At 37.8% G+C, this 14,682-nt stretch overlaps 1 pseudogene; it reads left to right on the top strand.

Annotated features, from left to right (window-relative positions):
- The first annotated feature begins 358 nt into the window (after positions 1-358).
- Positions 359-477, top strand: LOC148543110 (5S ribosomal RNA; annotated as a pseudogene).
- The last annotated feature ends 14,205 nt before the right edge of the window (positions 478-14,682 follow it).

Raw genomic sequence — 14,682 nt, forward strand, 5'->3', positions numbered from 1 at the left:
GTATGGATGAGGTGAACAAGCCCTCAGCTGGGTGAAACGTGCATTCTCTGTTTATTGCATATATCTTGGAGAATCAGTCTGTGCTTGGACCAGACTCCAGGCCACTGTAACACTGGTATTATATGACCCACACAAATTGGCTGATGGACCTCCATGTCCTATCAGCAATTAAGCTACATGCTCAATTGGCATTGTGTAGATGCTATAGATCTGTGTTAAATTCCATGTCTTACTTATTGTTGCAATTGTACGTAATGTGTTAAGAAACTGTGAATACTGAACATTGTAGCGAGTCCTACATTTATTTTTTTCTCTAACCATATGCTGGTACGGAACACCATATCCCCATTATTTTAAAACATACAGCCATACATTACCTGATTTGCCCAATCTCATCTGATCTTGGAAGCTATACAGTAATAGGCCTGGTTAGTACCTGGATGGGAGTCCACTTGGGAATACCAGGTGTTGTAAGTTAAAAGAGGCTATTTTGGGACTAGGAGGCACATGGTTGAGCAATCTGTACTATCAAACCTCTAATAAATGTATTACTGCTAATAAAATTGATTGTTTAGTGGATTATAGATTATATCAATATTTTGCCATATAATTTGTAAATTAGTACTAATTTGTACATATATGTAATTCATAATAGTTTGCTGAAGGTGAAAAACATGCTATACCTGTAAGCAATGACAATCTTATGTAGGTACCTTATAATTTTATTAATATACTATAAAGGTTATATTTTATAAATATCATGATTATTCAATAAGAGTACCTCAGCAACTATCCCTTCTTTTTCATTCTTGTACAAATTTACATTAGTGTCAGATATAGAATGACTCCCCTCATCCATTTTCACAGTTACAACTTCCAAAGTAGCTTCTTCAATTTCTAAACCATCATCATTACTTTTATTACTATTTATCATCGCATTTTCAGAGGGTTCAGAAATGGTGGAAGGATTACATTGTCAGAATCAGAAAAATCATCACATATAGCACTCATGGCCACCCTTAGACTCTACTAAAGAATCTTTGAAGTTTTTAACCACATAATTTTTTCTTCAACCGTAGTGTTCTTTTGTGCACAGATGTTCCTGTTTTCAAGATTAAACTTCTAAACTCAAAGCGAGCAGGTTGTGTATTCGAGATTACAGAAGGTTCTTGCCCATGTTTGATCCTGGTTTTGGCAATAAGCATTCTAGTGCTTGAAAGAGTAATAGCAGGTCCACAACAAGCATAAAAATGTATTTTCTTTGGCACTGATTATGGCGTATTACATGTTGGCAATATACATTTTCCATTGGTAACTTTTACCTTCATAGTTAGAAGTGATGTTTACTTAAACATTGTCAAACATTGTTTAGTTTTAAAGTACCCTATCTTACATCTTCTACTTATGGCTTGAACTTTTTAAAAGTATAAGTATTATGACTGCAAGCGCTATTACTGTGGATGCTCCTGTTCTTCTATTGACTGATTAACGATTGAATTATGTCAGGTTAGGAGTAAAGCTAATATATACGTTAACTTAATTGTCACCACATCAATTGAATGTACAATGAGATAAGGAAATGATGGTTTGTTACCTTTAGCATTCAGCAGTAAAAGACTTCAGAATTTTTTGAAAATAGAAAAAAAATATTTTTTCAAGTTTTATTATTTTGGGGTGCAGCTGATGGGAACACAATATACAGCAAGTACAGTAAAATACACTGCCACTCAAACACACACAATCTTCCCTTGAAATATCTACATTGAATTAATAGATTTCAGCATTCTTTTTAATCCCTATTTTGTTTCTTTATTTATTTAGGGTGCAGCTGACAGTGACATCACACCCAGCAAGTACAGTAACAAATGACATATGTGTCCTCTCAAACATACTATGTTCCCTTGAAATATCAAAATTTTGATAAAAGGCTTGCAAATTGTTTTCAAGCCAGAAAAAAAATATTTCAAACTTTTATAATTTTAGGGTTCAGCTGATGGGGACACAACACCCAGTTAGTGCAGTAGTATTTACTGACTCTCAATCATACACAATCTTCCATTGAAATATCTCAATTAAATGATAAGGGGTAAATTTACTAAGAATCGGGATTGTCCCGATTTGCAAAGTGATTCATCTCGCTGGAATTTGTCTGAACTTGGGTGATTTAATCTCTTTTTAACTCTCAAATTTACAAACAGGCAATTTGAGGCTAAATGAGTTTACCGATGGTGATATAGGTTGAGATTCTCGGGTGATTTGTAAGCAAGCTTGAGTGAGTTATGTCACCCGAGATTGCAGTGATTCCTCTCTGCACAACTCTCCCTAGCAAGCAGCCTGCACATATCAGTGAGATATGTGTAAGCTGCTTGTTTTGTACCTGTAAAAAATGGCTTAATGTTTAAAAAAAAATGATGTGAGGTTACCCCCCAAAAAAAGACTGACCAGCCCCTGGCCCCTGACTTGCCGGCCAGTCCAGGTTCTTAAAATTACAGGGAAAAAAATGTGTAGGGTTCCACAGTAATTTAAGAACCAGCACCAGGCAACAGGGCTAAACCTGGTTTTAAATACAGTCAGGTCCATAAATATTGGGACATTGACAGAATTTTCATATTTTGGCCTCTATGCACCACCACAATGGCTTTGAAATGAAACAGACAAGATGTGCTTTAACTGCAGACTTTCAGATTTAATTTGAGGGTAATTACATATAAATCAGGTGAACGTTGTAGGAATTACAATGGTTTCTATATGTGCCTCCCACTTTTTAAGGGGCCAAAAGTAATGGGACAAATTAAACAATCCTAAATCTAACTTTCACTTTTTAATACTTTGTGGCAAATCCTTTGCAGGAAATTACAGCCTGAAGTCAGGAACGCATAGACATCACCAGACGCTGGATTTCATCCCTGGCGATGCTCTGCCAGGCCTCTACTGCAAATGTCTTCAGTTCCTGCTTGTTCTTGGGGCATTTTCCCTTCAGTTTTGTCTTCATCAAGTGAAATGCATGCTCAATCGGATTCAGGTCAGGGGATTGGCTTGGCCATTGCATAACATTCCACCTTTTAGCCTTAAACTCTTTGGTTGGTTTTGCAGTATGCTTCGGGTCATTGTCCATCTGCACTGTGAAGCACCGTCCAATGAGTTCTGAAGCATTTGACTGAATATGAGCATATATTATTGCCAGAAACACTTCAGAATTCATTCTGCTGCTTTTGTCAGCAGTCACATCATCTATAAATACAAGGAAATCAGTTCCACTGGCAGCCATACATGCCCACACCATGACACTACCACCACAATGCTTCACTGATGAGGTGGCATGTTTTGGATCATGAGCAGTTCCTTTCCTTCTCTTCTCTTCCCATCACTCTGGTACAAGTTGATCTTTGTCTCATCTGTACATAGGATGTTGTTCCAGAACTGTAATGGCTTTTTTAGATGTTGTTTGGCAAACTCTAATCTGGTCTTCCTGTTTTTGTGGCTCACCAATGGTTTGCATCTTGTGGTGAACCCTCTATATTCACTCTTGTGAAGTCTTCTCTTGATTGTTGACTTTGCCACATATACATCTACCTCCTGGAGAGTGTTCTTGATTTGGCCAACTGTTGTGAAGGGGTTTTTCTTCATCAGGGAAATAATTATTTTGTCATACACCACAGTTGTTTTCCGTGGTCTTCCGGGTCTTTTGGTGTTGCTGAGCTCTCCGGTGCGTTCTTTCTTTTTAAGAATGTTCCAAACAGTTGATTTGGCCACACCTAATGTTTTTGCTATCTCTTATCGGTTTGTTTTGCTTTTTCAGCCTAATGATGGCTTGCTTCACTGATAGTGACAGCTCTATGGATCTCATATTGAGAGTTGGCAGCAACTGATTCCAAATGCAAATGTCACACTTAGAATCAACTCAAGACCTTTTACCTGCTTAATTGATAATGAAATAACAAGGGAATAGCCCACACCTGTCCATGAAATAGCTTTTGAGTTGATAGTCCCATTACTTTTGGCCCCTTAAAAAGTGGGAGGCACATATTGAAACTGTTGTAATTCCTACACCGTTCACCCGATTTGGATGTAATTACCCTCAAATTAAATCTGAAAGTCTGCAGTTAAAGCACATCTTGTTTGTTTCATTTCAAAACCATTGTGGTGGTGAATAGAGGCCAAAATCTGAAAATTCTGTCAATGTCCCAATATTTATGGACCTGACTGTATATGGAAAAAAATATTGGCATGAAGTTTCTCATAAATTTAAAACAAGCTCTGGACCATTTCTAGTGGGGGACTGATGCTGCAGCCAGGGGAGCCCTTTTACTGGGCCCCCCAGCCGCAGCATCAGTCCTGACCACTAGTCAGCCCAGTACTGGGATCCCTGGGGAGTTGGGGACACCTCCAATAAAGGGGTCCCCCTTTCCAGGGCACCCCTGGCCTAGGCAGATAGTCCGGGCTATCCCTGCCACTCCTGGGTTGTGGGTTGATAGTGTGTATGTAATGTATAAAAATAGAATTAGCAACATTGTCTTTACAGTAGAACTTGAAGTCTCAGCATGTTCCTTCTCCTCTTCTGCCCATGGCCTGCCCCTCCTATCACTAAATTTGTAGTGCTGGCCTGTGTCCCAGCTGCTTCTTTTGCAGCATGGTGTATGTGTTGTCATGCCATCACCACCACTGCATAGTGCACTGAGGAGCTTCTGAAACACAAGAAGATGGTGCTGAAGAGATAGTGGGGGATGGTGTTGGATAGATGCAGGAAAGATTAAACTGGTGAGATGCAGGGGCGATGCTGCTGGTTAGATGCGAGGGGTTGAAGATGGTAAGATAGAGAGAGGATGGCACTGATGAGTAGCAGGGGGTGGAATTTTAAAGATACAGAGAGATGACACTGGAGAGATGTAGGAAGATGTCTCTTCAGACAGGGAAGTTCACATTTTGCCATACCCCAAAACATATATTACTATGTATTATTTGGTTGAACCTCTTGTATGAAGATCAAATATTATTCCTACCCAAAGAGGTGGCTACCATACCACATGATCTCCGATATGCATACTGAATACTGGCTCAATACACTGTTTGTCTAGGGAGGTCCTTCATTGTAGAGAAACCAGCATATAGCTAAGAAAAGACTCATGCGAAGGTGATACATAGGGGTTGCAAAAAACATAGACAAGTGACATAGACTTCTTTGAGCCCCGGCAAAAAAATATTTTCTTTTTAAGTGACCTAACATTGTAGTCTCAACTAATCATCTAAAATGTATTTCACACTGTCATAGCCCACAAAGCTTCCTATACACAACTGTGTGTGTGTGTGTGTGTGTGTGTGTAAAGAACAATTTTCACAGTTGTTCTAGCCTCTCAGAGTAGCTTTGCCTGGCTTGGGAGGGGCAGTAGGCGGAGAAGAGTTCAACCACCTTTACAGAACCACTTTAAGTCCTCTATATGCAGTATATATAGTAAATCATGCTGACCGGCACTACTAAAAAAGCAAAATAGCTTGGCCCAGTGCCTTCTCCCTGTCAGCAAGGTGGCTGCCCACAAATACAAATAAGTAATTAGGTGACAGTCACAGCACAGATAAACACATTTTAAGTATATTTTACTACTCTAATATAGTTATTTTCTTCAGGGATACAATATAAGAAATGCAATCACAAATATACATATATAAGCCTGTGTGAGAAAAAATGCTGCTTTAGACAGAGAAAGTGTGGCACTACAAATAAACATGTTACAATAAAATGTTGCAGTATACTGATTGTTATGGTGCATACACACGGTCAGATCAGACAACGATAAAGATAACATTGTCTGATCGTCCTGCATGTGCTGGATGATCATTATCGAACATTCAGCTCTGTACCAACCCCCAAACGACTAAACAACCAGCGATCAATGATCACGGGTCCCTATAGTAACCTGGTCGATATCGACCAGGTTGGACTGCATGCACGGGCGATGGTCATTATCGACCATCCCTGCCCACGCATTGCCCGTTGTTTGTGGGTTGGAAGGGGCTAAAAAATGGATGATAAATGATCTAACGATAAACTATTTCATTATTGTTTATATCGTCCTGCTAAATCTGACCGAGTATTAGGCACCATTAGACTTGCCTTGAACATTGCTACTAGTGCCATGCAAGCAGACTTTGGAACATATTATCACAGGTAATAATGCACTTTATTTTATTGATGCTAATCTGAGCACTGCAAAAGAGCTCAGGACAGACATTTCAATATCAACTGTGGCAAAAAGCAGTAACATACTGGTACTGATGTACAATAGATCAATGTGGCTAACCACTACACTATAACAAATGATAAAAGCAAAATTATCTATGTTAGTAATAACTGGAACACAATGTCAGAACTATGTAATATTATCACTCAACAAAATGAGATAGTTGTCGAGATAACGTTGAACTGCACTGGATTCCAAAAACTTAACTTGACACATAACTATTTGTTTTTTGATAATCAATTTAATTAGCATTTTATTTGCAGATTTCGAGATGTGCAAAGGGTTCTGCAGTTGCACCATCCTTTGCAAATAGGTTTGTTTTATTTAAAAAAAAATACATATTTTTTTCAGTTCTGATGACATCTGTCAGTACCTTTTTTTTAACTGTCTGTTTTACAGTATAGATGACCTTTTGATTTTTTGGTCAGGGTCCAAGCAGGTTTATCAGATTTATTAGATCATCACAATGAGACATATAGTCCCATTAACTTTACCTACAAATGTCAGGAACAGAAAATCAACTATTTGGATGTGACCATATCTAAAAAAGTTCTACACAATTAATGACTAGGTTTACAAAACTAATCAGTTTCCATCCATCCACTTTACCTTAATCTCAATTTTTTTAGAATGAGACAAATCACAAGTGATTTACAAGAAACTATCATTGAGTTAGATTTATTGATTAATACATTATTCGAACAAGGGTATAATCATTTTCAACATTTGACATTAAAAGAAAAGATACAGTATTAGAAACTCATACAGAAACAACATTGACACTTTATTATAGGAAGAAACAAGACAGGACTGTATAATGTATTGATTAGATTATAATTAATGCCTACTAATTTGAATGAAACTTAATTAACATTGTGTTACTAACTATATTAAAACATATTTCTACTAATTCAAGTTGTTCAAATGGAGTTGAGTATCTAATAATTCACAATAAAATAAGCACGCCAACACAATGGTGCTGCAGGAAATATCTGGGTGGTCACTTACACCCTATAAATGTCAATATAAAAACACTACTTGTAGTTCCCGCGCTCCTCTGGGATAAATATTCAGTTATAAATACTTAATAAATGAGAAGGATATTCTCAGAATGGATTCTTATGGTATTCCTTCTTCACGGTCTCTCTTATATTCTATTCAAACGGTTTCAGATAGTAGATATGCACAAATACCTCAAAAGAATAAAAAGTAGTATATAGTGAAGTACAGTTTATTAATAAAAACATCCATAAACACACATATAGGTAGCAGCGTACCAGAAATATTGGGGTGCAGGACAACTCACACCCAAAACAGCATATGCAGGTATGTAAACAGTCACCTCCCGGGATAGGTTCGTGTAGTCACCCTGATTCCTATATTGCAGTGGTTCGTCCTAGGTCCCTACTCCTGGTATGTAATAATGCCGGTCCTCTCTCACCAACATGTTTCTGCTCATACAGAGCCTTTCTCAAGGTGTGTGCATACCACCATATACTACTCTCTTAAATACCCTAAGGTATTCTCCTATTGGTCAGTCTCTCAAATGTCCTATTTATCTTCCCCAGTGGACACAGTTAATAGCAATCCCAATGGATCTCACCTTAAAGATTTAATTTCACATCTTCCCAGTAGTTTAATATTATTACCAACAAAGATGGGGAGACAATAAACACAATCAAGTAAAATCATGGTATGCATTCCATTTGCTGGAATGCACGCCATTTCCGATGGACTTCCTGTTCAACGCGTGCATTCCATCTAATGGAACACACGCCATTTCCGGTCCTGATCCCCGGAAGCAGCGCCTCCTCAGCCTGGATACACCGCCGATGTCTATTACATTCAGATCCAAGTCAGAGGTGCGCTGCAACCGGTGGATCGCCTGTATAGGGCCACCTCCATACTCTTTAATCATCCAGAGCGTGTGTTCCATCCAATGGAATGCACGCCACTTCCGGTCTTGATCCCCAGAAATAACACTGTCTCAGCGAAACTGTACCGCTGATGCCTATCGTACTTAACCCCTACTGTGCAAAATAACAATAAATAACAATAAATAATTAATAAATATCTAAAAATGGGTCCACATAAAAATACTTCTTAAAAAACATCTTACAAAATGTCTCATGATAAAACAGGGTGTAGAATATAAAGAGGAAACATATAAAAATTACACTATAAAAACCATTTTAATTCAAACTCAACATTCAACCCATTGGGTATTAGGGATCCAATTTTATAAATCCATCTAATTTCTGTTTGGGCCAAGTTCTGATCTACTTTATTTTTTTGCCAATGTTTCTGGACTATTTGGATACCCAGGACATATTTTAACAATGCACAACATTTGTTATGACTTTCTAAAAAATGTTTAGATAATGAATGATTTTCCACGCCATTTCTAATGTTGCGCAAATGTTCGGCCCACCTGTCCTTCAAAGATCTGGAGGTACGACCAATATACTGTAGGCCACATTCACACTGCATTAAATAAATACAGTTTTTTGTGTGGCATGTTATAAAATCTTTAAAGTCATACGTAAAGTTGGTGTTTGTAGATTTAAACTTTATTATTTTACTCGCTTGTGTGTTATGACTTCTACACATTAAACACATGCCACATCTATGAAAGCCTGCTGTTTTTATTCTCCCTGATTTTTTAGGAGGGATCGCACTTTTGACTAATTTATCCCTCAAATTATTGGCCTTCCTGTACACAAAATGAGGTTTCATAGGAATAATAGTTTTTAATATAGGGTCTCTGTTCAGTAGATGCCAATGTTTCCTCACCACTTTTTCGACTTCCTTAGATTGTTTACTGTATGTAGTTATGAAAGGTAAATTAGTTTCTTCTTTATTTATAGCTTTCTTAAATTCTAATAGACTATTTCTATCTATCTCACTTAAATACGTAATATGTGTATTTAAGGAGTCTTCCTGATAACCTTTTGACAAAAAATTCATTTTGAGGTTGTCAGCTTGTTCCTCAAATACTTTCACATCTGTGCAATTGCGACAAATCCTCCTCATTTGCCCTTTGGGTATATTCTTTATCCATGTTGGATGATGGTTACTTTCAGTGGATAGATAAGCATTACTATCAGTGGGTTTAAAATAAGATTTAGTTTTAAGTCTACCATCTTCAACGTAGAAGGTCAAGTCAAGAAAATTAATATTCATCTTACTAGTTTGAAATGTTAAATAAATATTAAAATCATTCACGTTCAATTTATTACAAAAATCATCTAATTCCATTTGACTTCATTCCCAGATAAAAATAATATCATCAATAAAACGATGCCAAATTTTAATATTTTTAAAAGAATCATTATTTGTCCATATACTAAGATCCTCCAATCGACCCATAAAAAGGTTCGCATATGACGGAGCAAATCATGTGCCCATTGCGGTTCCTTTTTTTTGTTGATAAAATTTCCCATTGTACCCAAAAAAATTATTGTTTAAGATAAAACTGATGCCATCTAGGATAATTGAGATTTTTTTAATATCTAAATTACTCCTATTTAAATAGTCCCTAACAGCTTCTATACCTTTGGAATGTTCTGTAACTGTATAAAGACTGCTGACATCAGCTGTGGCCAGGATATAACTTTCTTTCCACTCAAATTCATGCATTTTCTGAAGAACATCCTTCCTATCTTTAATGTATGATTCCACTTTTATTACTTCAGCCTGAAGGTAATAATCAATATAGTGCAATAGATTGGATGTTATACATCCTGTTCCAGCCACTATGGGTCTACCTGGGGGATTCTGTTGATCCTTATGGATTTTAGGCAGAGTATAAAAGACTGGAAGACTAGGGTCTTCTACTGTCATATATTTCTCCTCCCTCTCTGTGATTGCTTCTTCTATTTTATATCTGGCTAACAAATTTTTTAACTCTTTCTCTATGCGTTCACTCGGATTACTCCGTAAAGTGGCATAGGTTTGTCTATCGTTCAGTTGGCGTGTGATCTCTTTCTCATATTTCTCTATGTCCATAATGATGAACACTGGCCCCCTTATCAGCGGGTTTGATGATGATTTCGTTATTTTTACTTAAATTTTTAATGGCTTCTCTTTCTTTTTTGCTAATGTTCTGTATTCTATCCCACTTTGGATTAATTTTATCCATATCTGCGGTAACTGCTTTATTAAAACTATCCACAAAACATCCCTTGCTGAATGTGGGATTGAATGTAGATTTGGGTTTAAAAGGGGCCCTAGTCAGAGTAGGTTCTCCCTTCTGACTCAGGAAGTATTGTTTCAATGCCAACTTCCGGGTAAACTTTTGAAGATCCAAAAATGTCTCAAACTTATTAAGTTGGCTATCTGGAGCAAATTTTAGTCCTTTTTTTTAGAACCGACTCTTCCTCTTTAGTCAGTACATACTTACTCAAATTAAAAATCATAGTTTCCTCAACTCTTTCTGTGTCAGGGGAAGTTCCATTACCCTCTCCTTTATTTAGCCTCTTATTAGTCCCTTTCCCTCTTTTTCCCCGTTTATTAATTTTTCTTCTAAAAATTTTAATTTTCTCGACTTCCTCCTGTTCCTATCTAAAAAATCATTGTTATTCAGAGTTTCATATCTATTATTTGTGGGGATTGGGTACCTCTTCTCCCTTTCTGAATCTATATGCCATTCATCTTTGACAAAATATTCATTATTCCTTCGATTCCTTTTTTGTTTCTCCCATTGATTTTTTTCTCTACCCCATCTATTATTCCAGTAGGGTCTTGAAGCTTGATTGTTTCTACCATCTCCATAATTTGACTGTAATCTAGATCTGTTCTCTCCTCTCCTGTCTGTCCTACGCTGCTTTCTTCTGTATTCCTCCCGATCATCATCCCATTTATCTCTACTTGGGCTTATCTCACAATCACAGATTGAATCATCCCATTCTTCAGTGTTGCCTATACCCTTATTTTCATTCCAAGGATCTTCCATTGTAGTCTCCCTCTCATTTCTATTTGGATAGACTTTATGTTCTTCTTTTTCTCTTTTATCTCTCATATTTTCTTTTTTTTCTCAGAATGATTTCTTTTTCTTTTCTTACTATGCGTATTTCCATTTCCCTTTCTAATTTTCCATATAGCTCAACTTCTCTAACTGATAATAGTGAATTAGTAAAACCTTCTATTTGTTGTTCTAGTGTTTCCAAGTTTTTCTTTCTTTCTTGTACAATTAATTCCATCAAGGCCAATGAACAATTCTCCAGTATTTTATTCCATCTTAAATAAAATTCTTCACTCTCATGATCTGAGGAAGGTTTTTTATCAATTCTTAGACCTCTAGGTATGATCTGTTCTGTTATATATTTTTCTATTGTGATACTCTCCCACCACACTCTACTTTCTTTCATTAAAGTGTTTTCTAATTTTTTCATAATTCGACCAACTTCATCCATGTTATCTCATTCTCATTATTGTCCTCTATAACATCCTCATTAAATAATGAGTTGACCAGTAATTTACGTTGGTCCCTATATCCCAGCATGGTGCTGCTCTATTCAAATAAGTGCACAAAGTTGAGTATCTGCCATTGTGGGATAATTCTGAAATGTATCTATTTATATGCCATGTGGGCTAGGGAATGTGGTCAGAATACCACCCTGCGGGATGCCGATGGTTGAAATACCGGCACCAAAATCCCATCAGCATCAGGATTTTGGAGACAGAATCCCAACAGAATCCCGACAGCAGGCATCCTAAAGGTAAGTATTGGGCATTAGGGGGAGGGTTAGGGTGCGGGGTTAGGGTTAGACATTAGGGGGAGGGTTAGGGTTAGTGTCAGGTTGCGGCCTAGGATCGTCCATTACCCACCTCAGTGCCAGCTACCCCTGAAATCTCAAGTGGTCAGATGCCAGGTGTGGTGGTGAGTGACATGCTGAGGATTATACCTGGTGTCTGCTAGGACATCCATGTGCTCACTCCATGATTTGGTTCATGTGGTTACCATCATGGGTGTAGCCATGACAGTCTACATCACCTGATTGCTCTTTACCCAACAGTAGCATTGGTAGCTGTCAGTTGACACTATACTCCAATGGACTGCTACCTTAGGGTAATTAGCTTGGCTCCAGACAACAGGAAGTTGCCTGTACAACATTGTTACTTCCGGTATATACTTGCTGTTGCAGCATTCCAGGTTCCAAGCTCCTTTCTTTCAGTGATACTCTCCTAGTGTTTACCTACAGTGTGTGTATACTCAGTACATTATCTGAATACTACCTCCAAAGTGTCATCATCCTGTGCCAGTTCTGCATCTGGAATCACAGTGTATGAACTCAGTACGTCATCTGAGTACAATCTCCTAGTGTCATCCTCCTGTGCCAATTTCACATCTGGAACCAAAGGTTGTATACTTAATATGTCATCCAAGTACAAACTCTTGGTGCCATTCTCCTGTGCCAGTTCTGTGTCTGAAGCCACAGCATGTGTACTTAGTATGTCATCCAAGTACAAACTCCTAGTGCTATTCTCCTGTGCCAGTTCTACATCTGAAGCCACAGTGTAGGTACTTAATACATCATCCAAGTACAATCTCTGAGTGCCATTCTTCTGTGTCAGCCCTGGGTCTGGATCAACAGGGTGTGTACCCAGTACATCACCCAAGTGCAAATCTCCCAGTATCATTCTCCTGTGCTTTCCCTGTGATAATGTACTTCTATTTCCCACTTGTGCCAGATACCTGACAGGGCTGCAATCTGCTTGCTTAAGCCCAAATCCAGCTTGGAGGGATCATTGTTGAACACCTCCCAGTAAGTTAGCTCTGTGCCTTTGGTCAGGTCTAGCCAACATCCGGTACTTGTGGATGAGTAAGGCAACTATCCAGGCCCCTCGCCTCAGATTCCTTTTGCTCAACCTGGGTCCACCTCTTCTAAGTCCTCTACAGGGAACCACCATAGCCTGAACATGAGTTAGGCACTATGGAGGAGGGTTAGGTTTAGTCACTAAGGGGGGAGGTTATGGTTAATCACTGGGGAAGGAAGGTTAGGGTTAGGAGTAGGGTAAGGGTTAATCTTACCTTATTTCCTTATGCATGTCAGAATTCTTACTGTCGGGATGCCACAGTTGGTATTCTGACTGCTGGCATCCCAACAGCCAGGATCACATACCCAACCCAAGGGCTAGCTATATGTATTGTAGATCATAATATACCTTGATCTGCTGACTAACAACTGTCTACTTCATATGTGGTTAACTGAACATTTCTATTTTAAAGACATAATATATTAATATAGTTCCATTAGCAGAGGGTCCCCATTATTATCTCAGTAGAAACTGCATACTGTTTATATCTTGTTAATAAACTACTGAATGCAATTAAAAAAAATTTCATTGTATTGCACCTTACTACTAGTATTGTTAAATGTGAGTATACCTTGTGTGATGATATATTTTACTATGGGTGCAGTACCTACATATAGCCAGCATACCCTGAAGTTGTAATAGGCAAATAAATGCACTTTCTCTGTGTATATAATATAGTTAGTATTGTATTTACTTATGTAATACCTAGTTATTCCAGATTGCCAGGAATTGTATTGGGGAACTATGTATATATATAATGTAGTCAATGATGTGTGGTCATGTGAGACAGAGCCTTTCCTGTCATATTTTGGTATACTCCAGAGTTTTGACTAAGTATAGGAAAAAATTTAAGAAACTATTATATCTTCTTTATATTATTCTAAAAATGTTTATAGTTAAAGCTCTGGAGTAAAAAGTGTATGGCAGATGAGGCACTGCCTCCCCTGTCTACCTTTACTCCACATCCCTGATCAAAACATGCAAAATTTCCAGTACTATATACTGATGCACCTTTGTATAATGCCCACATGAACCTTCGGATTCATATATGTATCTGTAAATCTGGCTGTGATACTAGCCAGTGCCTCCCCAGCCATTAATTGCACTTCACATCACTGAATCTAGTCAGGATAGTGGTATTATTTACACTGTTATTACTAGAATGTTGCCCACAAGATTCTATGTTATACTAGCAGGGCACTGACTAAAAGCCCTTTTATGGAATTGTCTAAATTCTTCAAGCATGTCCCCCAAATGGTAAGATCCAAAAATCTGAAGAGTGTGTGACATCAAAAAAACTTTCAAGGGTTAACTAGAAGAAGGACCCTTCATTATCACAATCTTCATTACCATTCTCTGAAACTCATTGTCTCACTAAGTTAGCCATTAGACAATGTGGCACCCACACTACAGTTAGTAATCTGTAAACAAATGGAAGATCCTTCAAATCCCATAAAAAAACATTTTCTGTGATATCCAATACCTGGGTACATACTGTACTAAGGAGTTGACTTCAAAATGGTATATACCAACATTATGGGTATGAAGATGGGATTAAAAGAAGAGACAGGAGAGAATTGACAGTTCATCTGCTGGGGTGGTTAGTTTAGGTTCCTAATAGATTGTA

This window comes from Taudactylus pleione, unplaced genomic scaffold (assembly GCF_031769625.1).
Source record: "Taudactylus pleione unplaced genomic scaffold, aTauple2 ptg000006l, whole genome shotgun sequence".
Lineage (NCBI taxonomy): Eukaryota > Metazoa > Chordata > Amphibia > Anura > Myobatrachidae > Taudactylus > Taudactylus pleione.